This window comes from Crotalus tigris, unplaced genomic scaffold, assembly GCF_016545835.1.
Source record: "Crotalus tigris isolate CLP2741 ecotype Arizona unplaced genomic scaffold, ASM1654583v1 scf7180000019116.999743, whole genome shotgun sequence".
NCBI classification, from domain to species: Eukaryota; Metazoa; Chordata; class Lepidosauria; order Squamata; family Viperidae; genus Crotalus; species Crotalus tigris.
Window position 1 is genome coordinate 695,265 of NW_024097382.1, and position 25,413 is coordinate 720,677.

Here is a 25,413-nt window from a genome sequence, read left to right on the forward strand (position 1 = left end):
GGGGTTGAAAGACTTGATAGAAGTGTTTAGCTTTTGTTTTCTTTATATCTCTGACTGGAGCATAGATTGAATTACCATAATATTGATTGGTTTGCCTTGGCCTCAGATTGAGATCATTCTTTCATTTCTTTGGTTATACCCACACACTGACTTTATCACCTTTTTGTTAATAATGATGGTTACTCCATTTATTCTGTGCTTTTTTTTGTGGAGTAGAAAAGCTAATGCTCCTCTCATATGACGTAACCTATTCCATCCATTTTAGTTTGTTAATTCCTAGTAATGTTCAATTTTGACAGTTTTGCTCTGATGTAATAAAACTTGCCTTGATTTATGGTTCTGATATTCCATTTAACAGTGGTATACATCTTTTAAAAATTTAAATTATTTTTTTACTGAGTTTTTGCCTCTAGGTACCTGGCCAACTGGATGTCCTTTTGGCTTTAATCCAACTGTAAACACCAGCACTACTTGTATTTGCTTACTGTCCTTCAAATTATATCCAATTGGGTGAGAGCCATGCTAGTTTTCTGGTACCATATTGACATTGTCTTGGTGTCAGGCTCCCAAAACTAAGAAAGATACACGCATTTACTTCTAAGCAGTTTCCTTTATTGTTCCTCTCCTGTAGACAGAAATCTTGCCAAACTAAAGCATCATTAAATGCTGTATAACATTAACTGTATAACATTAAATTGCATCTTTAAAGATATACATTGAGAAGTCCTAGGGAGGAACTACTCTCTTTCTCTAAATTTGGCTGCTTTTGGTTCTCTGCTGTTCAGCCCCTCCTTCCTAGGAATCTACACTTCACCTGGTTTTGTCTATTAGGTTTTCATGGCAGAAAATTGTGGTAGATATAAAATTAAGATGCTTCTTAATGTGAAGCACCGGTACAGAGAGAGGACAGCGACAGATATAATTCATAATTAATTTAAAACACTAAATAAAATCTGTAAGAATAAGGAACCTTTTAGCTAATTTTCAGCAATTAAGATCAAACTTATCTGGTGTCAAAGGAGGTTTTTGTCTTTATCTAATCAGACAGGATAAATATGCTAAGAAAAAAAGATGAGAAATCAGGTAGGAGTAGAGAGTGCAGAAACAATTATGAAATCTATATTTGCAAAGATAATTTCACAATAAGGGCAGACTAATGAAAACACTACTACTTCAGTTGAGCTAAGATAATCTTTGAACATATACTTGCCGACTTGTAGTTTCCAATTGACTAAATGTAATATAATCTTTTGTTTTTGAAACAGAAGTAATGTATAATATTATGTTTTCTGCAACAGAAATAAGTTAAAGAAATGTAATTGAAAAAGTACACAACAGTGGCTAATATGCTGTTCCTTGAAAAGAGATATTGGAACTTATAATCTTCTTTTATGCGTTTATGTTGTTAATGTTTAATCAAGCATGTGAATGTATTCAGGTGTTAAAACATTCTATTAGCATTGAAAACTGCACTATTATTTAGTGAGCTGTTTGTGATATACTGGGGAGGATTTTTTTTAGTTCCCTGTACTCTTCATTTAGTTACCCCTCCTCTTTCAAATAAGCTTATAAAAAACCCCCAAAATATAAGGTATGTAAAAATATTTTTTTAATTACAGTTTATTTACTTTTTAAAGGTATGTTAGTGCATACTTAAGAATATACTAGTAGAAAGGTATGATTTATCACCCAGAGATGATGCCAGCATCTGTTGTGCCATGTTGGAACTATAAAGTTCCCCAGAAACAGCAGTCCTGGAAAATTGTCCTAGAATCCTTATTTAAGACAATTGTTTCATGTTACATGTTAGTATGCAAAATATTGGGCAATGATTTTGACCCCTTCAAAGGTGAAAGAATTTCTAAACAAAGAAACTGCAAGGGAAATAAGCAGGTGTTTTTACTTTTTTAGCAAGATGGGAGAAAGAAACCTTGAATTATTTTACAAAATTTAAAATGAAAACCTCTTTATAGATTTGCTATCCAAATCCCATGACACAAAAGAATAAAGAAGATAGAAAAAAGATCAAGTTGTGCACCAAGTTCTCTTCCATATAATTTGTATTGTTGTTATTTGCATAGTTCAGGAAGATGAGGAGTCAAATAGTTTCATGGTCCTGCTTCCCCTTTGTTGCATCTTGATAGGAGTTGCTATAGATGAAGCCTACCATATCTGAATTGCAATAACCCAGGCATCACTATATATATAGCAGTGTTTCTCAACCTTGGCAACATGGCAACTAAGGCTTAAAGGCATCTTTAACTTGGAGTTAAAGATGTCCAAACATCTTAAAGTTGTTAAGGTTGAGAAACCTTGGTATATAGGAAATTTCAAGTACTATTGAATAGCAGTCTAATATATTGTCAGATATAACAGGCTTAGTGTAAGTAAGATTAGTAACTGTTGGCTTTCAACATTTATGTTTGGTGAAGTTTACTCTGCCGATTTAGGTTTTTAGAACAGATTTTGGCAATTTTATTTGACCTTGGGCAGGAGCTGTTTAGAACCAACATTCTTATTTTTACATTATATAAATACTTTATGATAATTGTTCTATACAATATACTGTATAGTATCTAAATATTATATAGAGGTAATATTTAGAAGGTACTTCTCCATAAATTTAACTTACCAGATTTAGACTCCAAGAATCTGAATACCACCTAGTTGACAGCCAAGAGTTTTAAACGCTTTAAGTGTCCCTTTGATACCATGACTCCTTTAGTGGCACTAATGATTTTTGCGGCCCATCTAACAGTCTTATAGTGGGTAAGCATTTTATGTGTAATTTTACTCTTCAAAATGTGTGTATGTGACTCCTAATCAGACAGTAAACAAAAATTTAAATGTCTAAAGAAATTCCTATGCAGTTAATTGAAACTTGATATTTATTTTGCTCCAACAAATATAATTTTGGTACATTTTCCTGATGATATCTGATTTAAGGAGAGATAGCATGTCAGATAATATGTCTCTGTAGCAAATCATCAAAAGAACCAACCATAAATATTAAAATGGAGAATAGGCTACCATATTGCCTGAATGGTACAGTGGGTATATAGCATGCACACACACAGAAGGATAGTGTTAGATCATGACAAAGAAGAGAAAATTGGTGTTACACCCTATAGTTAATGTGACAAGATGTTAATGTGCACTTAATGACTCAGAGTCTTTTGGCTCATTTTTCTAACCCATTTGAAGATGTCACTTGTTTTATACATAGCGGTGTAGCCTAAGATTAACTTCATTCCAAAATGGATGTAGACTACAAATCATAGGTCTTAGAGAGAGCAAAGAGTGAGATAGCAGACATATAGATTAAAGATATGTACATGGTACATGTACATTTTGCACTATATAATTAGACTCTCACGAGTCTGGATGTTTGATGGGAATGTTTGGGAGCTAATTTTTCAGGCTGTGCTTGCCAGAGCTTGGAGCACTTACCGTTCCAGCTGAGCTGAAACTATTCAGATCTTACCTGCTCAGACAGAGGCTGCTCATACTCTTTATAGACCACTTGTTTTAATTAATAACCGTAAATATCTTGCCTGAGATTTATTGCCAAATTATTTAATTGCACACCTGTTTTCAGTATTTCTAATGATCCAGCTGCATCAAGTAAAATTCCCGAAGTCCTGTCTGTCCATCAAAGTCAAGATATTTTGATTTTTCTCTCTCCAGGGATAATGCTTGAAGGAAATGTTGAAATTAGCCTCAAGCACAAAGAAATGAATACAGAATGTAAAAGAGGGGTATCAAGAACACTAGGAAAAATGAAATACCATTAATCTTTCTCTCTTCAGTCTAAAGTTCAACATTGCTGCCCCTTCAAATATCACAAGGTATGAATCCTTTGAATTATCCAGCTCAATGTAAAACATGTTAACTGTACAATTGACTGGGAGATCGAGGCATTTTTTTCCTTTAAAAATGTATGCGTCTCATCACAAAAGGAATACTTTTTTTATGAACTGATAGGATTCTAGCATTGCCCTTCAGCAATATTTTTCTTCTTCTATGCATTAATGATCATGGGCTTGAATGAATATAGAGCCAGAATAGAAACCAATTTATCTATATCTATTTTTTGTAGATCTAGCTACAATTGTTATAACTACTGTAAATTTGTTGTACTTAAATTTTATTAAAATCAATATAGAATGTTAGTCACATTGATTTGACTGAGAATTACATGCAACTAACTTAAGGAGTTTCCAGATGGATGACAGCTATCACTACAAATCAAGAAGCTTAATGCAGCTATTTTGTCTTTCACACTTCAATGAACTTTCTTTTTCAGAAAAAAAATATGAAAAAGGAAAACTCAGAGGGCTACAAATTAAAAGAGTTATGTGACATCCATGAATTAAATAAGGTGACTGCTTAAAAGTGTTTTAATTAAAAGCAGTTTTTAAGTATGAAGATATAACACATAATTTAGTTATGATGTTCCATAGCACAAGGTATAGCCTAGCTACTAGTTGAGATGACATTTATAAAAAAGTTTAGAAGAAACATTAATAGAAGCTATTTCGAACTATATTGAACAATGCACATTTCTTCCTCCCATTTATTAAGAATAAGTTCATATTTTCATAATTAAGACATTGTCTAATTTATACAGCATAGGAAACAATTACAATGTATCTTATCATTTCATGTAAGGATGTTGTATTTATTTAGATAGGTAAATAATAGTAATATAAATTGTATGGAACTTTTAAAAATATAAAGATGAAATAGGTAAATTAATAGGTATTAAATGCAAAAAATTACATGACAAAAAGAAATGTATGATTTATGGCACCTATAATATTTTGCATATAACATTCAGAAAATCAAGGCATGGAAACTATTATCAATAAAATATATAGCTCAGTAATCAGTAACTCAAACTGCCTTTCTTAACAGTCAATTCTTTAGCTGTGCTCTCTCTTTGTAACTGTTAATACTGAAAGGGAAAAAGGGAAGAAACTGCACATAGTATATTCTGTATCTAGCTCTTGTTAACCTTGTTTCTTAGACCTCGCATAACTCAAAAATTACCTGTAACTATGTGATAATATTTAATGTGTTCAAAACTCTTCTTAGTTCCTTACAAGCTATTTCAAAAGCTGTAGTTTCTAATTTAATTAATAAAACCATGTTTTACTAGCCACAGGCTATTTTTTCCATGTGGTTTTTAAAATAGAAGAAACATACTTTTTAGTTTTCAATATTTTTGAAATCCCACTTAAAAAAATAAAAAGATTTTCTTCTAGATTTACAGGGGTGTCAAACTGCTGGCCTGTGGGCCGGATGTGGCATGGCAAAACCGTGTCCACCCCATTGCCGGCAATGGAAAAAAAGTCGTGATATGTCATGACACATCACATGACGTTGTGAGTTTGACATCCCTATTTTAGAAGATAAGAGATAGTGCTTGCAAAATGCTTATAACAGAATTATTGTTTTGCCAAGAACCTAGGTACATAGAGCAGTAACACTGCGATATACATATGCTTTGTGTGGCAAAGGAGAAGGGGAATATTAAAGGAAGACAACCACTATTGGGTTTGGGAAAGATTCTGGTTTAAAACCCTGGAGAACTTCTAGCAATCAATGTTGACAGTACTAAGCTAAATGGAGCAGTGATCTGATCTGGTATAAGAAAGATTCTTATGTTCCTAAGGAAATATATCCACTGAGGTACAACATACAATATAGATATTCACAACTGCAGGTATACAATTCTACTATACATTCAAAAATAAGTGGTTGTCACTATGTACAGGAAGAATGGGACATCTGTTTGGGATTGAATTACAATTTTCTGCTGAACCTGTACGTCATAGCAGTGTGATGTGAGGTGACATAACATTTTTTTTAAAAAAATAGACTTAATTTGGGAGTAACTTTAAGGCATAGCATAGGTATAGACGTAAGATACTTATTTTGTTGCTTTACAACTTCCAAAATTGGGGAAAAATTGCCTGAGATTTTATGAACGGAGTGTAACACTATCATAAGCCTCTGCAAGGTTTAATTGTAAAATTTCAACCGTAAAACACACACACAAAGGGGGTCTGAGCTTTGACTCTGTATGCTCTTGAAGGCTCTGTGACATATAAATGGGGGCTAAAAAGCTAGATGCAGCTCAAGAGTTATGTATTGTCCATCCTTGACTTAAAGCAGGGGTAGTCAACCTTGGCTCTTTTATGACTCGTGGACTTCAACTCCCAGAATTCCTGAGCCAGCTAAGTTGGCTCAGGAATTCTGGGAATTGAAGTCCACGAGTCATAAAAGAGCCAAGGTTGACTACCCCTGACTTAAAGGAACACCTGAGGCTATCTTGCAGCCTCCTAAACTGAGGGGCTGAACTGGTATGCTGTTATTAAGCCATGGTTTATTGTAAGAATTAGCTTATTAAGTAAACTCAGTTTTTAGGTTTATATTCCACAAATCATTGCTTAAGACCTCAGGGATTGAGCTTGCATTCCATTACTAATTCAACACCAAAGAAAATACATTGAGTTTGAGTATAATATGCAATTTAGACATTCAGTAAGTTTCCGATATCAGTGCTGTTTTCTCTATGGAAATAGAGAAATAGAAAACATGTTCAATTCTCCTTATACTGCATTTTAAAGCTCTACCTCTAATAATGTGAGAAATTAATTAGAATTTATACTGGACTTTTCATAAGCTAAGTAATCATAAATCAAAAATAAAGATAATATTCTAGAAAACTTTGACAATAACTTGTGTGCCTGACCATACAATGCCATTGCCATTATTTCACTCTATTGCAACTGATTTTACTTGGATATTTCTAATACATAAATGATTTGTAACATCTTAATACACATTGTTTCTTTCCGTTGCTGATCAAAGCATTAAAATGTGTAAGACAGGATACATTTATCAATCTACCTTGATATAATACCTTCAAATATTCCAGAGGTTAAACATAAAAAATGATTTGATGATGGATTATTGCAAAAGACAGATAGACAGGAAAAAACAGACTTAGGCTTTTAGATTTGATTTCTTATTGATTTTCATCAGGAAAATATAATTCCAAATCTTACAAAGGCAGGCAATTTTCTTTCAGTTTTGCTTTTGTCATGAAGAAACCATTAAGAAAATGGATAGAAAGGAAGAGGTCATAATAATCTTTTTCAAAACAGGAACTAATATTATTCAAAGGTCATATTCTTATGTAAAGCTTTGTCAGCGTACATGTAATTTACAAATTAATTGTGTAAGCTCAAATAATGAAGTTCTATTAGAACAAACTTTCAGAAGCATGTAGTATGCATGGCAGGGTTTGGATGTACAAGGAGAAAAAAATGCATGGAAACCCTTTATTTGACTGAAATATACTGCCTTATATTTCTATAATTGTCCTAAATCCTAATTATAAAAAACCCACCCCTTCACTCTTCTAAACAGGATAGAATACACAAAATGTACCCAGTGATGTAATGTAATTCCAGTGGTTACCCCCAAACTAAAAATACAAAGCACACTTATTGAAAGCAAGACCTATTGAAAAAGTGAATGTTATCTCCATACCATAAGTTATTTATAATATTAGATCACGTATGTCTGTCTGTCTCCACTATGGGTAACTGTTGATGTACAGCAGACCCATGCTGGGTTATGGTCACAATTAATATAGCTCTAGCTTAACAATCCAGTGTTTATTTGTTACAGCCAGTGTTTATTTATTTAATTGTGTTTTTGCCACAATCTAGAGACATGCAAATTCATTTTTTGAAAAAAAATCTTATTTCCATCTTTCATAGAAAAGCCCAAAATAATAGGTCAGAAAATTATTTTATAGTATATGTTTGATTTTGATTTTTAGTTATTTTGTCATTGAAACATGACCATGTCGTTAGATTATGATTGTTTATTTGTAACCCTGTAATCAGCTCTGGGAAGTGGGGGAGGGGGGAGGGGGGAGGGTTTTGGGTTATATATTGTAAAAAATTTCTAAAACTTTTAATAAAAAAAAAGAAACATGACCATGTGATCATTAGTATTTGAAAATACCACATTTGAACTTTAATATTAGCAGGGCTGGTGGTGGTTCATCCTTTCTCTAAGAAACATAGAGTAGAGAATACATTTCTCCTTTTATTTTAGCAATACTAAAATATTGTTAGTTTGTTTCTTTAATCATGTTCAGCCCAAAGTCATCAAATAAGCTTTGGATTCAGAACCTGAGTATCTATGTAGTCATGGTTTAAATCCTTGGTCAAGACAAATTTCCCAATCTAAGAGAAGGACCTGGTAATATTTTGTGCAGAAACCATCCAGGCACAGGGTTGCAGAGGTATGTATATATTTCAGCATTCAATTGGAAGTCTACTCTCACATCAAGGCATATCTAGGTTAATTTTTTACTCTGCTACCTTCTTTCAGCCTTGGTTGCATAATGCCTGTGCACACAATAACACAGTATGCCATGCTTCAATCCACCTGAGGCTTTTGATCTCTCAAAACTTACGCTCTGGTAAATTATAATTTATACTCTAAATATAAATGAGCAATAAGATACATCTCACTGCAGACTTTAAATAAGTATTAAATGAGGAAATGTGTTTTAATGATGAGTTTTCTACTATTCTATACAAACAACTTGCTTAAAGCAAACCCAGATTTCAAACTCTAGAGCCAACCCTATATTTGTAGATTGCCCCCGCCCTGCCCCGGGACAATTTATTGATGCTGCTGAAAACATTACTCCAATATAAATAACTCCTCCAATGTTTTTACCATATCAGTATATATTCAGTAATAATACATTATATTTAACTTACCAATGTAGGTTTTACCTCTCCCCTTGCCTGAACAGACATTTGTTAGTTCTTTTCCAAATGGAAGTGTGATTGAAATAGAGAATAAATTGGAAAATGGCTTGTGAAATCTGGCTTAGCTGTCACTAGTCATAATTCTGTCAGTACCAGACAATAAATACAGAGGACTGCGCTTCCCCTCTTATTTTTATTTATAAATTCCATTTTATAATAGCAATAAGACACCACAGGCCGTGCATTTGAAGGGATTACTGCACTTCTGAGGTTATTAAAGTCAGACAGCCTCTAGCCTCATGCCTCATAATGCCTCCCACGGGGTTCAGTAATAGTACAAAAAGACACTGCAGGTTCTGTCTTATTACTTCAGTATATTTAGTTTAATCATACAAGGAGAGAAAATAATTGGAGAATGCACAAAACTTTTTTTTCACTTTTCCATTCTTTCTAATTGAATCAACTGAAAAGGAATTCTGAATTAGTTACTGTTTGTACAAAATAAGCATGAAATGTGAAGAAGGTGGTACAAATTTATGGTTAGAATGTCCAGTCAGGCCCTGAACTTCCATCTTCAGCGATTGTGCTATAATTTGGCTTGTTGCACACAACAGAAATTGAGCTAAATTCCAAAAAGGACTGTTACATTCTTCATTAAATTATCACTGCCATTCACTTCATTAGAAGAGTTTATGGAGTTACAATGCCTGTAATTTTTTAGTCTGCTTACTGACAAAACTTAATGCTTACATATGCTTAATTTGGCAAGGTTATCTTAAGTTCCATTCATCTTCCCCCACTAACAATATTCCTCCAAGATATGTGAAGTTTCATATTTAATACTATCAATCACAAAGTAATTGCCTCCAGTTCCCTGCCTCTGTGTTCAAAGGAAGGTTTTATACCAGATGTGATGATTGATGAAAAGGGGCTTCTTAGCCAGAGGAGGGCGTCATCCTCCATCCTTAGCGATGAAAAAGTCAGAAGGAGTTAACTGGAGAAAAGATGAGAAAAAGATCAGTCTGACATTTCCAAATTTTCTTTTCTGGTAGCGATGATAAATGCTTCTTCATGACCCCACCCCCTACTCCAATCCCACCCCATTATTTTGGTACTTTTATATTAGAAAGAAAACAGATCATTACAGAATAATTCTCTGGGATTCCAGGAGAAACTCCCTTTATGAGTTTTTGAATGTGAGGCTTTCTCATTTTCTCAAGTGGATTTCTGTAATGGGCGTTCATTTAGGTTCTGGTTATCCAAAGATCAACTGATCTAGCAGTTGGTTCTCTATAAAAGTCTTATCAATAAAAAAGAAACTTTTAATGCTTAGACATGCTGACAGTGATTTTTTTCTTGTTAAATATTTTCTGCAAGCTCTCCCTCCCTCCCCCCTCTCTGTAAATATAATCTTTCTCTTTCTTTCTCTGTCTCTCTCTCTCTCTCTGTCTCTCTTTTTCTCTCTCCCTCTCAATGATAGATAGATAGATAGATAGATAGATAGATAGATAGATAGATAGACAGACAGACAGACAGACAGACAGACAGACAGACAGACAGACAGACAGAAATGCGCTATAATTAGATATAGGTATAGATTAAGATTTATCCCCTAATTTATATCTTGTCTAGTTATCAAGTTTCTATGACAATTGCCTGAAATGTTGGCAATTCCCCCTTCTTTACCTTAATATCTACTCCTCCATTTCCCCCCTCCTTTTTTCCCTCAGGCCTTGAATTTTGGGCAAGAACCCATTCAGAGAGCAACCAGCATGGAATGATACTTGAAAACTTAGTTGTTGCTTGCTGAGCACCTAAAAACAAACACAGTAACGTTATGTTTAGTAGATGAACATGAGACATACACACACACCAAAATAAGATGCTCTAACTGTATGAAGAGGTGTTAGAAAGGTCACATGTCTTTGATAAGCTGTAGCACTGAAATTGCAGGCTATAATTGCTGCTGCAGTTTTTTTAAAAAGTGCAATAGTTTTCTCTGGTTTTGCATAGTAACTCACTTTAAAGAATAAATGATCACTTTGTGCTTATGCACATTTGAACCTACACTCCTTTGTTACCCTGTATTTGAAATGCTTTTTAAAAAAAGCTAAACAAAACCAGGCATTCCCTATTCACTAATCCCTTCCTCCTGAAAGAGCTAATCAGTTAACCCTTTGTTGAGTTTTTTGATTCTATATTTACTTTTTGTTTTCTACCTACAACATCTTCCATGGTTCAGAAAGGAGAGGCTGCTTCCTTATTATAGCCATGCTCTGTTCATTAGCACATTCTTGCAACATAACTATACCTAACAATAATTCAAAATATTCCAGATTTGAAGTATATTTTGCAAGGAGATGCAGTGGAACCATGCAAAGAATTCTAATAAAACCAGTAAAAAATGAGATAGTTGAAATTGGATATATGTGTCTGGAAGGAGAATAAACATAGAATATAAACAGTTGGACTGTCTAATGTATAGAAAGATCCACACAAGCCCTGCAGGAACAACTGACTCCATATTGATACTCAAGCAGCCGTCCCTCTGTTAAAGACCATTAGTGAAATGTCAGAGTGACAGTCCATGCTATCTTGGGAACCATTTGCCAAGAAATGGCATTGTCACTTCATCCTTGCATCTCTTGTCAAATCTCTTTTCACTGGCAATTCCCCGCTGTTGCCAACAGTGTGCAACTATATAGAAGCTATCTGAGACTTGGGGTATTTATGCACCTTCTATTTGCCTGCAATACTTGTGGATCTACGTTGTAACTCCTGCATTATGGAGAAGTGTGCAGAAGATATTCCAGCAATGAAGAAATAATGATTTGAGAAGAACAGGATTGCATCTTTGGACTCATAAGATTTCCTTGATACAACAGCAGTCATCCTGGTCCCTTAAATGTTTATTTGCTGGAGTAGTCATAAAATTACTATCAATGTATATCAAAAAGTCTATAGGAATTAAGAGTTGGTTTCTGAATTGTGCTGGCTGTCTTCCTATTCATGTCATTTTTGACAAGCAGGGGGTGATGTGATGCTGCGCAGGGGTTTGTGGGAATAGCTCTCTCAATTCTGTTTCATTACATGGCTAATTAAGCAAGGTCACTGAGCTCTTTTCGGGTCTTTCAGCTGAAGCATTTTAAAGTTTTCAATAGATCTGTTTATTATTTTACATGCCCTAACAATGTAAAGGTTTTAAATGCACATTGAGCATATGGTATATGCATGTTTACACACTAGCATGCATGTGTGTGCATGTGCACACAGATATTGTATTTGCATTTATAGAGATTATATATATATATATATATATATATATATATATATATATATATATATATATATTATGGTGGATTATTTCACAAAATAAAACCATCAAATTTTAATTATCTGTTGGGTTTTAACTCATATGCAAATGTGTAAGAAGCATAAATAATGAACGCAAAAGAATGTACGGGCTGTAACAATAAGGGTCACTTTACATTTACAGTTTGACTTACCAGTGAGATAGGATAGCTAGAGAGGTTAATTTCTTTATGCCGGAGAACAAGAATGGCACGCAGATCAATAATTAAGTATATAAACAAGCATATGAGCTACAGGATTACATAACACCAAGACTGGTTGAGCTAGGAATAACAATCAGGAACGTGGTTGTTCATGGACTCAAGCCATAATTCCTTCTTTTGCTTGCATTATAGATTACTCTGATTTGTATAGGATCTTTAATGCGTGCAATTCTGGTGAGATTACTATGAATAATTCATATTTATGATAAAGATCAAGTGACCTTTTCACATCTATAAGTCAATCCTAAATGCACATATTTGATTGTCAGATCAATGTAAAATTCTTATAAGATGAAAAAAAATTCTTACAAATTTTTAATTAATTATATAACATTCTATTGAAATATGTTTATTTGTCCAAATGAAGAAAACATTCTGAAAATTTCTTTGACTAAACCAAAATAGAAATCTGATCATAAGCTTAGCTTCCAGTAAATTTACAAGCAGGTAAGGAAACATGAATAGAGATCTATGAATAGTTCTTAACTTCAAAGGCATTGAGAAGCCAGAAAAGTGGAGCAAAAACAGTTGCATTTAGGAGGAGGGAACAAATATCTTGATTTTTATCACAGTTGTATTATAAAGAACTATCAAGGATCTAATGAATATACTCAGCATGTACCAGAAGTAGGGAATAATTGAATAGAAGTGATATGTAATCCAATCACCCTTTGCCCCACTCATCCTGTCCAAATGTAGGAGGAATACATGTGTGGGGTATGAGTACAGAGTGAGTGCACAAGGAGGAGGAGTTTGAAGGGAATCTATGAATAAATACTTCTTTCTTTGCTGCATCTTTGGTTCTTATTACTTAATGAAAGCAATAGCTTGGAGGTCATCAATATAGAAAAGGGCAGTCATCTCTGTCACCAATTTTAACTGGAGAAAAGTTATCTCTCTTCAAGGTCAACAGAAGATCGTTTATCAAAAAAGACTGAATAAATGTGGTACTAAGACACAGACCTGTTTGTAGCAATGGCTTTTGTCAGAAGACTGACTGGGAAAAAACCTAACTTGTCTTTGAGCATTCATGGATAATCTCATTATTAAAGCCAGCAATCTGCCATAGATATTCAAAGCTTTCAGTCTGACCCATAACTTGTTTCAGTCAGGGGAGTCCACAAATGCCACATACAATTTCTTATTCACAATGTTGACATACAAATGGGTCAATACAAAGCAATAATTTTTGGTAGTTTAACTGTCGGATCAAAGCCAGTCTGTTCCTCAAAAAGAACGTTGTTAACAACTCCATCTTCCAGTTTGCGCAGGAAATGTTTTACATAGAGTTTGGCTATGTTGTTAATGAGATTAATTGGCCTATAATTATAATTTTGACCACCTTTCTTAAAGATTGGAATAATAATATATAGATTCCAGTCTTCTGAGACATGGCTGTGTAATTGATATAGTTAAGCATATTGACTAAGATACAGTCCTTCCAATCTTTGATTATCTTTAAGTTTCCAAGAAGGGAATTTTCACTTGGAGGCCAAAGCCTTTATCCTTACCTTTATTGCAGTCATTAACCAGCACCACAGAACTGTGCAAATATCAAATATTCAAAATATCCAAAATTAAATAGACAATGGCAAATTAAGAAAAGACAAAACATTTCGACTGAAAGACAAAACTAAATAATATAAACTAAAAGTGTTGCTCAGGTTACACATATACAAGAAGAAGAAATTAAAATTAGCAATATGGATAATATAAACTTAGAACTGCAGTATAAAATACCAATACTATGAAATACATAGGCATACACACATGTTACACACATTATTTTTATCTTATTTCCCACCTTTTTAATGTTGATAAATAGCTCAAGGGGGCTAATCTACTAATACTTCTTTCTGCTGCTGCTTCTGAGGCTGCTTTAGAGAAGATAGTCATAGTTTTTAGCATTTAGCAAGATAAGGTCTAGTTAAGGATATTTCAGTGTTCTAGCTGTTGGTCAACTTGTTAATCTATTGTCTTTTCAGAGTATCACAAATTAGAAGTTGAATCCCAGTAGCTGCTGATTGGTGGGAAGACTGCTGGCAAATCATTCTCAACCACTTGGGTATGTTGTTATAATCTTCCAAGATGTATCATCAGCTGGAATCCTAGGCATATTCTGAGAAGTACAACAAAGCTGTGATGAGTTTACCAAAACTTTAGGATAGGAAGTCCAGCTAACTCCGAGGTTAAATTATACTGAAGCATCTCTGGCTCTGGGAAACACAAACACCGGTGGTCAGGTATCCATTCTTCCAGGAGGTTAATTCCAAATATTTTATTATCTGAGATTAAAATTGGGTTAAAACCAATTACAGGTAGTCTTCAACTTAACAATAATTCATTTAGTGACTATTCAAAGTTACAATGGAACTAAAAAAGTGACTTTTGACTGGTTTTCACACTTATAACCATTGCAGCATCCCCATGGTCACATGATCAAAATTCAGATGTTTGGCAACTGATTCATATTTATGTTGGTTGCTGTGTGCCAGAGTCATGTGATCCCTTTTACAACCTTCTGACAAGCAAAGTCAATGCTTTGCCAGATTCCTTTAACAACCGTTACTCACTTAATAATTATAGTTGATTCACTTAACAACTATGGCAAGAAAGGTCGTAAAATGGGGCAGAACTCACTTAATAAATGTCTTACTTAACAAAAATTTTGGGCTCAATTGTGGTCATATGTTGAGGACTACTTATAGTCCAATTTTAGTTTCAGATAATGAAATACTTGGGATTAATTTCCTCCTGTTTAGAGGAAAAGAAGTCTTAACATCATGGCAAGCTCAGATGCTTATGACAGGAAATGACTGCAGAGAATGACTTTAATCCCCTTTGTTTCCACCAAAATCTAGTAAGGATCACGATAAAACTGTTGTTCACACACCCACATCTTTCATTATGTCTATAAGAAAGGATAATTGTGTACCTACTTTCACTTAAATAAGACTTATTTTCTGTAATACCATATTGCTGGTGTTAAGCCTGGTTCATGAGTTCTTCCTTTATCTAAAGGAATTCATTCTTTCCTATTGTGCCAGGCCATAAATCACCTGCCTGTTGGAAAGTTAAGTCTTCAAAGCAGTGTAATAGCCGGAAGGGAAAAAAAGATAGTCCTTGGAGGATATTCCAGAGAGGGATAAGCAAAGGTTCATCACCTTTCCGCAAGGCAGCAGTCAATCCTGTCTTATGTAATATTAGGAAGACAGGCTGAAACCAAAAGCTTTGTTCTATGGCTGAGTTTGCAGGACCTTAGAATATGCTGCTACCTCCCTTGTCCTCTTGATTCTTATGCTGACTGGAAACATAGATTGCCCAGTTTCAAAGAGGCCACCTCAAGTTGGGCAAAGTTATATTAAATCTGTTAGTAATGTGTACTTTGGCCCTGAATGACAACAATCTAGAATTGATCATAGAAGTTGTTCATAAGTAAAATCAAATTTCTTGAGCATTTACTTCTTGAACAATTCTCACAATTATTTGCTTAATGTACACAGTTCTCAACCTCTTCAGGCCAGGCTATTTTTCCAATGTCATTGCTCGGTGTTTTTCACTGATAGGGTAAGAAGCAATATGGGTTTCAATTGGGAGAATCATGCAATACTCAGTGACGCTCTTGTTGTATCAAGCCTATTTCAACAACAAGTAATGTTCTTTTAGGAGCCAGATAAAATACTTACTCCAATATGAAAATGAACACTTCAGTAATTGAGCCATCCAGAATTGCTTTGCAGAGTGAGATGGCTGGCATATACATTCAAACAAACACACAAACAAATAAATAGGCACACAAAACAGAAGACTCTTTTGAAAAATGACAGGGAAATCCATTTATAAAGGTAGAGGGTGCAGCAAGTTGCTTTAAGGTGACATTCTAATCTTGAACCAAAGAGAAATATCCTTGGAAACTGAATATGGAGCCTCTGAGTCTCTGCAGTGGAACTACGCATCTTCACAACCTCACCTCTGTCCATTATTCTTTGCAAGTGATACTGGGTTCCTTTTCCTTCCTTGCTTAAGCCATTGAAGACTGTTTATCAATTTGTGCTTTAATTGCTGATATTTTGGAAAATTGTCTGTAACTTTGTTGGCTCAATTCTATACATTTCAGAAAACTTGAACTTCACCTATCCTTTGAGTTTCTCACCTCTATTATGTTTATATTTATCAGTTGCTAGTTCCCGTATTCTGGGCTCTCTTCCAACAGATAGTATTAACATTTCTCTTTTTTCTTCTTCTTGGCAACAGTTTCTTTCTCAAGAACCTTTCCTTTTTCACTTACAGTATTTAGACTGTTTTCACCCACCTCTTCTCTTCAAGCCTTATATTCTTTGTTGCAGTGTGCATTATATGTTTTCTTCAAAGTTTAACAAAGGTACCAAGATACAGAATGGCAACCAGTTGTTTATGCTTCCCAAGGAAACAAGAATGATTTCACATGGGCAAAGGAAGACCCCAACCTTCTTTTCAAACTATTGTCCACAGAATTCACAAGCAAGATTGGAATGCAACACTGTCTTCCATCCCCTAGTTTTCTCCAACAGCTGCTTTTTAAAAAAAAAAAAAAATTCCACCTTTCATCATTTTTTTATATAACTCCAGGCGGCAAACATATCCAACACACTTTCTTCCTCCTATCATGTATATATCATACGAAAATGTATATTACAATAATGTACATCTGAGTAGTTTGAGTAGCCACAAGTTCTTTGTTGTTTTTGCTGCAACTAACATGTTTAATTTTTTAGAAAAAAAATTACTTATGGTTAGGATATATTTTATTTTTTTCTTTAAGATAAACTTAGTAAACATGACCACTATGATCTTTAGCGTCAGCTAAGTTCTGTTCTTCTGTTGTCCAAATTAGCATTTTCACAATCACAACCAGTGCGTTTGAAAGTTAGCATACATGGATCCAACAGGCTGAAATGGTCATGTGAATTAATCTGGGAATAAACCAAAAATATATTCAAGTCTTACTTTCTAACTGCTTCCTCCTATAATCTATAGCCTTAGCAGTAATAGCACCTAGCCAACTTTGGCTATATCAGAAAGTAAGCAGAGTCAGTCCTGTTTAGTGGTTGCTAGGAGGCAATTCTACCAAGAATTGTGGAATTCTTTCACTGTTGATGAGGTAGAAAATTAAAAATAAAAGCCAGGAGAAGACAATGGAAAACCAATGCCAAGAAAATGAAAATAAGAGAAAGATGATGGATAAACAGATAGATAAATCATGATGATTGATAAATCATTTGCCCAGAGAGACGATGGTTGTGTTCAAACAGAGGCTCTAATAGTTTGTTAGAGTCACTGAACATGGATTCCTGCACTGAGTGGAAGGTTGTATTCAGGGTCTAAATAGTTCCATTCAACTCTATGACTTTCTGAAAGATGAATATTAAAACAAGAGGCTTAACCATCCTCTCACAATGAACCTGAACAGACTCAGAAACCTAAGGATTTATGCAAACAAGGAATTAGTTTAGTTAAGCTGACTATTTTGATTTTACTTGGAATTATATGAGCATGATTATTATGCTCCTTTCCTTAAGACCTTTTTCCAATTAGTGCCCTTTTGTATACAAAGATTTGGTTTCATTGGTTTAAAAAAATGGAACTAAGTTTTTTTTGACATAAAAAAACCTTATGATTGTGGATGTATCCTTTGTATTTCAAGGCTGGCACAAGATTACTTGACTTTATTATTTCTGGGCTTTGGACTGGGAGATCCAAAGAATTTTCCTTCTATTATAGACAAACTTTGATCCACCCTAAAGAGATTCTACCTGACTAGCAATAGCTATCATGATGAACTCTCTATCCTTAAGAGAGATCTATCATGATCTTTAAAGTATATCTTTTCTAGTTTGTAGCATTTACCATTGGTCATACTGAAGCCCTAGGAACTGAGTTCAGCAATTAATTAAATTACATTCTAACCCTCACTTCATGGAACTGAAACTCTAGCTCAATAATACTATACAGTATTGCTTTGCAAAGCTACAGCAACTGTACAATATCACGGGAAAGTAACAATGATTATGATAAGAGACAGTCTTTCCTAACTTGGTAAATTCCAGACAAGCTAGATTATAGCGCTTGTGATTTTCAAGTAGTGTTTCACTGACTCAAAATTATAGATATTTTTCCCAATATATCTGAAGAGCATTATGTTGGAGAGGGCTGCTTTATCATAAGACTTTTTACTATATTTTCTCATAGAATCTTTGAAGCCTTACTTTATTAAAAAAAAAAAAATCAGTCCCAGAAGAGGAGCCATACAGCTTGGGAAGTTTAAGTGATTTGTTTGCTACCATCTGACAAATTTCTTCAGTAGCTTTTAGAATTTGACAAGCAATTTCCTTAAGAAATATAGGCCACAAATGTAATAATGTCCCAGTAGAAGAGTTTTCTATTATTCTACTACTTGGTTGCTTTAGGATTTTTTTGTATGATAACATCTAGGCAATATGTCAGAAATTATTTTTTTTTCTTAGCATAATAATGGCAGAGAACTGGAAATATCTGAAGGGAATGTGAAAAAAAAGCCTGACAGTTTCTTATAATCTTTTTTGGTTTCTCTTAAACCTGTTCTCTTTTAAAAATAATTTATTTTAAATCCTTTTATATTTAAACAAGTGTTCACTCCCAAACAAGTGTAGTACATTAGCTAGGACACCAACTTGGGAATTTGATTTGCAATTAATTTCTAAAAGTCTTGGCTCTGAAGGGTAGCAGTTATTTTAGTTTTTAGTAACCCTCCCCCATTTCCTATAGACTTTTGTCAGGAACTTTTCACACCTGGGTTCTTAGACCTGGCCTGGTTGTAAGTATTCTGCCACAGATGTCAGCCCTTTTGTTGATGTCCTATTAGTAACCAGTGAATGGATGGGAACGAAACACAGCTTTGCCTTACTGCTTATCAATAGACAGCAAACATTCTTCTTTTCGATGGGCAAAGGGTCAAACTGTTTCACTTGGCTATAAAGCTCTGACATATAATTGCTGGTGATTAGCAATTTTAATTACCAGATGCTAAGGTTTCTGGTTGTAGAAGATTTTTTCTTCTTATAATTGGGCAGGTTGTAAATAGGTACTTCTTATGTGGACTTGATTTTTTTTAAGAAATAAAATTAATTGCAATTGCATAGATGTTTTAAACAAATATACAAAGTAAGAAAAAATAAGTTATGAAGATAAGAGTTGGTAAGAAGATCAACTAAAAGTTCTGTTATCTGGCTATTTTTTCATACATTTTTTTAGCAAAACAATATCTGAGAAAATGTGCTGCAGCATTTTTTAATTCTGTTGTAAACATTTATATATGCTCTTATTACATAAGAGAGGGAGTAATTTTGAAGTCTTTTCCAGCAATACAGTTATCAAGTAAACTAATCTCTTTCCTTAAGCCCTCAGTAAAGGAGTTCAAAATAAAACAGTAAACACAAAAGACTGGGATTTCCCTTAAGAGAGAATATAGCTACAGTATATTACTTAAATAAATTGCGACATTTTATTTTAAATATGATCTCAAATATTCAAAGTATAAGAAGCACATCCAACTTTTGCATTTTGTATTGTACTTTTCAAGGAGTCTGTGAAATAAAATAATGTAACTAAGCTAATTTGCATGATAGGAAAATAGCTAACTCTAGTGCTTTTTTAAAAAACAATTATTCTGTTCCAAGCAAAGAATTGGAATGTATTTTATTTTGGTTGATTATAAGAGTGTCTATGTTATCAAGGTTATGGTTCAGGTCTACATTCTCAGTACCTGGTAATTACAATCGCATGCTGGAAATAAATATGAGAAGGTCATAAATTGCCCTAAGTCAGGGACGTCAAACTCGCAACATCACGTGACGTGTCGCGACATATCACAACTTTTTTGCCATTGCCGGCAATGGGGTGGGCATGGTTTTGCTATGATGCATCCGGCCCGCAGGCCGGCAGTTTGACACCCCTGCCCTAAGTTATGCTATAATGCATTTGGTTTAAACTTAACATGCTTCAAATCCAGCCATTTTGGTTTATAAACCAGGATTAATGACTAGCCATCACTTATTCAGAAAACCATGGTTAATCAACTATGATTTAGCATGATAAGTAAAATAAATCAATGTCTATTTGAATTAGAAATGTTAGGCATATATGCTAAATTTAAATATTGTCCCATTCAATTATGTCATCAGTATATATTTACTCCTCATCATGCAAGGAGTAAAATAATTTGTGACCAATAAGAGTTCAAACAAATGTAGAGCATTGTAAATAAATTCTGCATTCTCTCTCTTTCTCCATCTCTCTCTGTTATGTGTGTATGCAGGGCTTTTTTTTCTCCCAGAACGCCCAGAACGGAGTTCCGGCACCTTTTTGGGATGGAACCTTGTAAGGTAGGCAAGGTGGGTTGTATGAGGTGTGTGAGTTCTGGCACTTTTTTTTTTTTTTACAAAAAAAGCACTGTGTGTATGTATGCAGAAGATATGATTTCATGATATAATTCAGTACTTGGATGTAAAATCTAAGGAGCAAATAACAAGTAGTGGCTAAAGCAGAAGAGCCAGCAGCAGGCTATGGAAAAAAGGTTGCTAGAGAAATGAAAGGAATTATGGAAAATGTTGACCAGTCGCAGAGTCTGGTTATAGTAGTACAAAAAGCAGCAAGTTTCTGAGTTCTAAACATCTGGCAGACTGTGCAACCAATCACAATAGTAATATATGCTACCTGATTCTCAATGGTTCTGGATAGCTCACAACAAACAAGAAATTTTAATAAAATGAATAAAACATAAAAGATAGCAAGCACAATCAAAGATGGGTCTCATTTTCTTTGCCCTCATTTAAGAGGGTAGATATTGTAACAGAGACCCTTAGCAGATGACATTGTTTAATCAAAGGAATCTGGAAGGTGCCAGCTCTGCAGTATCAAATCAGCCAGGCAAATATTAAAGGAGGCAGTTCCTCAACTAACCAGGATTTATGCCATGTAGAGCTTTATAGATAGCACCTTGAATTACATTAGAAACAAATTGGCAACTAATGCAGTTTATGAAGCAGAAGTGTTACATGGGGATTCCAAGGCATATCCATTATTGGAAAGGGCTTAATTGATGCACCCAACTGACTTAGGCAAAAGCCTTCCTGAGCACTACTGTCACTTACTATTCAAGCTGCTACTGTAGAAATACCTGCAATCACATACCAACCTTGAATGGGGAAGTGCTACCCCATTCAAGGTCAAAAATGGAAGTCTCCAGATCTGGGTAGTCTTGGTAGGATTAAGCCAGGGATGGTATTAGAGGCTGATTATATTATTAGGGCAAAACAATAGGAGGGATTAGAATTTGGAGCAGGGCAGAGAAGAGAATCATAGTGGAACAAGTGTGAAAGAGGAAAGAGAGGTCCTAAGCCTGGAAAGAAAGGGGCATTGAAGCTTTTATGGGTTGCTCAATTAGACTCACATGCCAATTTTCCAGAAATTGTTCTGGAGAAAACAGCCATTGGTCTGGAGGCTACTTGAAATTTGGGTCACTCAGCAAAAGATTTCAGGGATGTATTCTCAGCCTTAGAAGCATCTGTGGCAAGAAAGTTTGTTTATTGCAACAAACTTACTTAAAATGTTTAATGTGGGATTTCAGCCTGAGATAAACTCAAATATTTTATATTTAGGTTAAGTTATAAGGCAGAAGCTAAATCAACTAAAAATTATAATTAGAGATTAAGAGCTGGATTTTGCTCCTGCGTAAGTAATGTTGCTCCAGCACAGGGTTTTAATAAGTGGGAAAAAAGACTTATTAATAAATCTTTTTCTTCTAGACCAGAAGTTCAAATAAAATGAAGTGTGAGATTAATGGTACAGTTTCAAATGTATGGTTATGATTTTGTTTTCTAGTAGTAGGATAGTAATTAGATAAGCATCTGAATAAATCTGATAGACATGGGAAACTACTTTGAATGAAAGCAACAAAATATACTTACCATGTTGGTTACATTAGAGCATGTCTCTGTATGCACAGCCTTGATAAAGAGTTTGTATCATTTAGAATATAGAAAATAAACCCAACAGAGTGGGTTAAGGATACAAACTTAGACCTTACTTTTTAAATTCTTTGCTTTTGTTGCTCAAGGTTAGACCCATGCTATGTTATTTGCACATAGGTTTTTTTTTATACTTTGTTGATATTAGTTACCTGCTGTGACACGCAGTCCAGGGCAGTTTCATTGTTGTGTTGGGGAAAAAGCAGGTATTGTCCATCTGAATTAAAATCTTGCTGTGATAATAGGCTTCTATTGAGTCAACAAAATGAGTTGTCTATTTTGTCTTCACACATACATCTCTGCAAAAGCAAGATTGACAATCAGAACCATAAATATTTTGGACTTCATATTTTTCAGCCTGATGAAAAGCAAAGCTGTACAATAATTTCAAAATAAAAACTCACAAACAAGATGGTTCCATTTGTCCTGCTGATGTGAACTTTTTATAAAAGGTGTTAATTCAGTAGAGGTGTTTAAATGCTATTGACCAGTAATCATCTAAAATGTATATGTGAAAAATGTTCTATTAGTGTTCTGCTTTCTGATGTATGCATGGAAATGTGCATTGAAAGACAACAAATTGTGTTTATGCTCACAAAGTATCTCCTTTTTGTAAATTAACAAATGCTGATATTAGAATTGGCAATTTTTCTTTGAGGATGAAAAGGGATATTTATTCAAGCTTTGATAAATGACATATTTTCCAAAGGGTATCTCATCTTCCAGAATATGTACTTTCAAGATATGCATGTTTAAAATGCTTTAACAGTTGGTAACTTTGGTTAATTTGGTTAAGTGCTTTATATGTTTGATTCTGCAGCAGTGTCTTTATTTTCTTCTGCCTAATCATAGCCTCTTTCTATAGTAGGATTGCTCTGCAAGTTAATATTCCATTTCAGAATATCCAACATTGCAAAATGAGTCAGAGGTTAGTTTCACTTAATAAGCGTAATTCTTCATTTTCTCAAATGATCACATAGAATATATTATAGCCAGTTTAATTCTAAAAGCCTTTTAACAAGGACAAGCTCACCTATGTGTGAATTCTGGGCAGTTAGTTTTACCTCTCTGTTTATTTCCTTGAGCCTTATTTCCCTAGAAATTTCTTCCTGAAAGGCAAGGTCCAAAGGTATTCAGAGTAATCTATTTTGAATCAAAGATGTAACCTAGTTTGAACAGCTACTCCTGGAGAAAAAAATCTCACCTTTTAGAACAAAGTAAGCTTTTAACTGGTAAAATATTCTTTTTCTAAAATAAAAATAACAATTAAATTCTAGCAAAACTTAATACCATTTATTTATTTAATTTAGAAATGCAAAACACCATGCAAAACAATGTTCTATTTAGAATGTATAAAAATAAAAGCATCTTTCAATAAAGTAATAACAAAAATAGCAATTACATCTCCAGGTAATGAGATTGATCAACCTTTGATCAACCTTTAACAACAATGTTCAATCTAGTATAATTACACTAATTATAATAACAACATACAATCTATTCCTACAGTTAATCATAGTCTCAGTACATTATTGCACCTGGCTGTCTTTGGTTGGGCTCAGTATCTAAGCAGTGTCAGGCTTAGTTAATAGTTGGTAACGAATATTGCCAGAGAGTTTGGGGGCTGCAGGCTAGACTGAGAAGTGAAAGATCATAGTGGGAAACTTCTTCTGTATTGTTACCAAGAAAGCTACATGGATGTATTTCTGTAGTCCCTAAGTCAAACTCAACTTCAAGGAGTTTGTCTTACTGTTAGAAAGACTTAAATTGATATATGATAGCAGATATTTAATTTGGCTTCCCAATGTACAACTGGCTAGTGAGTACATCCTTTCAAAACATTTTGTTTGAACCCCCCCCCAGGCCTGAGAGATAAAGGGGATAGGGCAGTGGTGGTGAACCTATGGCATGGGTGCCAGAGGTGGCACTCGGAGCCCTCTCTGTGGGCACACATGCCGTTGCCCCAGCCTTGCCTCCCCCCGTGACCCCCTCCTCTCCAGCAGCCTCCCTGAAGGAGAGTCGCCCCTGAGCGTGGCCCACATGGAGCAGTGCAGCCAAGGACATGGCAGTCAGGCAGCATAGACAAGACTCTGCCCTCACACCCCATCATGCAGTTGATGCTGCAGGGCGTGGGCAGAAGGTGTGGCCACCATAGCGCTGCTGGACTGCCTGGGTAATCTGCGGTGGGCCCTGGAGGTGGTGAGTGGTCCTGTGACCAGGTGGGGCAGAGGGGGCAGAGCAGGGTGGGGCAGGGGGGTGGAGCAGGGGCGGGGCCAGTTTTTGGGCACTCAGTCTCTAAAAGGTTTGCCATCACTGGGATAGGGGCTCACAGACAATACTACTCAACCATGCCTTTATTTTATAGAATAACTTTCTTCTAGAATTTGGGCACCACCTCATCTTCCAGGAGCTACTGATTTGGGGGTAAAGTAGCATCACATTTATTACATCAGCATTCTACTGTTTTTGTATTTGATCATTTTGCTCTTGTATTTTATTAAATCCTTTCATTCTTGTTTGATGTAAACTATAATACAAATCACCTCTGGAATCCTGTGATATAAAAGTAAAATAAGTAGATAAATCTATGTTTTCTGGGGTTATCTAGAATAAATGAAATCATCTCTTTTCTCTAAAAGAAACACCACAGCCTAATTTTGGTGCTGCAGATGTTGTGATGCTGTTCTTAGAGCTAGAGCAGTGGTGGCGAACCTATGGCACGGGTGCCAGAGGCAGCACTCAGAACCCTCTCTGTGGGCACGCATGCCGTCGCCCCAGTCCTAGGCCTTCAGCTGGGTTTTATAAAACCTTTTCGCTTTAGGCCTTTGCTGCCGTGTGCAAAAAAAAAAAAGATTCAATCAATCAGTCAATTTCAACTTCTTGCGGGAAAAAAAAGATCTTGCAAAGTTGGAATTGATTGATTGAACTTTTTAGTCCCACCCAGTCTGCCGTTACCACCGCAGCCATACCCAGCCAATGGGCCACACC

At 34.9% G+C, this 25,413-nt stretch overlaps 1 long non-coding RNA gene across 1 annotated transcript; it reads left to right on the forward strand.

Annotated features, from left to right (window-relative positions):
- Positions 1–1,480: 1,480 nt before the first annotated feature.
- On the forward strand, positions 1,481–20,748 carry LOC120315432. The gene is made up of 4 exons (XR_005558681.1): positions 1,481–1,591; positions 3,688–3,848; positions 14,368–14,447; positions 20,715–20,748. It is a non-coding gene; the product is annotated as an uncharacterized LOC120315432 (long non-coding RNA).
- The last annotated feature ends 4,665 nt before the right edge of the window (positions 20,749–25,413 follow it).